The sequence below is a fragment of the Penaeus monodon genome, chromosome 24, assembly GCF_015228065.2.
Source record: "Penaeus monodon isolate SGIC_2016 chromosome 24, NSTDA_Pmon_1, whole genome shotgun sequence".
Taxonomy (NCBI): domain Eukaryota; kingdom Metazoa; phylum Arthropoda; class Malacostraca; order Decapoda; family Penaeidae; genus Penaeus; species Penaeus monodon.
This window is the reverse complement of record NC_051409.1, coordinates 23,251,002-23,252,460: the sequence shown is the minus strand read 5'-3', so window position 1 is coordinate 23,252,460 and position 1,459 is coordinate 23,251,002. Positions and strand designations below refer to the sequence as shown.

The 1,459-nt window shown below is 36.9% G+C and overlaps 1 pseudogene; it reads right to left on the bottom strand.

Moving 5' to 3' along the window:
• Window positions 1-203: 203 nt before the first annotated feature.
• Window positions 204-1,459, bottom strand: part of LOC119588889 — a 3,049-nt pseudogene continuing 1,793 nt past the window's right edge.

Sequence of the window (1,459 nt, the reverse complement as noted above, 5' to 3'; positions counted from 1 at the left end):
CGAGAATCGGTGGAAAAGATATGTGAATATAGAAACTCACAAAGCAAGAGATGTAACTGAAATATTTGTTGATAGTTATATATCGAAATTATATCACAGTATTACCTTTCTACAATTATTCAATTACCAATGATTCTAGAAATTTTCTTTAAATAAATAAAAATTAAGTACCTCATTTAACAAGCCATTGCAGATCTCTTGAATTATTGATATATAAATCATATAAAAACTTGCTTCACAGAAGATCTCATTAAACTAACATAGGATTAAAGAAGAATTTCTTGGTGAAGCCAAAATACCTCAATTCGGGTGAGAAACTAGGAGAGCTCTCATTGTACTCTTTCAGGAATTCTCTGTAAAAATCACAGAGTTCCTGGTCAGCAGCATGCTTTGCCAAAGTGCGACACAAACACCAGTTGAAGGCTGTTCCTTTCCCATTCGGGATGCAGTTGAGACCAATGTTGTTGGAATAGATACAAACCATGTCATTAAGGGAATCTGTCAATCTCTTTACTTTTAAAGTTTCACTGCTTGAAGTCTTGATAACTTCACTCAGGCTATACAAGTTAAAGATGAAAATTTTGGGTTTGTTTTTGAGTTGAGGACATTGGGAATCTTTGAAGAGATTTAAGATATAGTCGATGTCTACAGATTTCATGTCAAACGTAAGAATCTTCCTGTCATTTACACTATAACCAGAAATGACAAATATAGCACATCCGACGTCTGTCAGCTTATCAGCATTCCTTCGTTTGCTGAGCCGTGGGTGACGAGTGTGCCTCGTAGTCGAGTTGCTGAAGGTTCAGGTCGGATGTGTCCTTAAAAGTTGAAGATGCGAACAAAACCTCGTGTATTTTTGTCCATCTTGTACGCATCAGTACCTCCTTGCATTGCCGTTGCATGTCTCACGTGAAACTGTCGTGTGGGCACCTGTAATTAAAAGATGTCTGTCCTTTGTGGAATGTAAAGTAATGAAGGAATTTACTTCAGTGTAAAAATAGTTACACAGTCTTGAGTAGAAAAAGCAATAACTATTGATACAATTCATTTCCAAAGTATCAAAAATAAGTAACTCACTTCAAGTTGTACCGAGTTTAATGCGGCTGATGTGAGAAAGCCAATTTCATGTTTTCTTATCATTTCTTGCTTTCTGAAACATTTGGAGTAAATGTAAATTTCAAAAGCTTGCATTACGTCATATAATTGTTTTATTCTAAAGATACTGTTGGCAGTTTGAGGAAATATATGATAGATGATTACTTTTGTAAACATGGTAATAGCCCATTCCATACTCAGGGCATTGGCCAGAAGGCGAGGTGTAGTGACTCCAAGATCTCGTGCCAACAGCCCGTTCACCAGCTTTCCACCATGACTGTCTGGATCTGCACCAACTTCCACAAGCTTTTCTGCTGCTTTCTTCTTTCCTTCTAATATTGTCTTGAACAGATGGCCACCAACC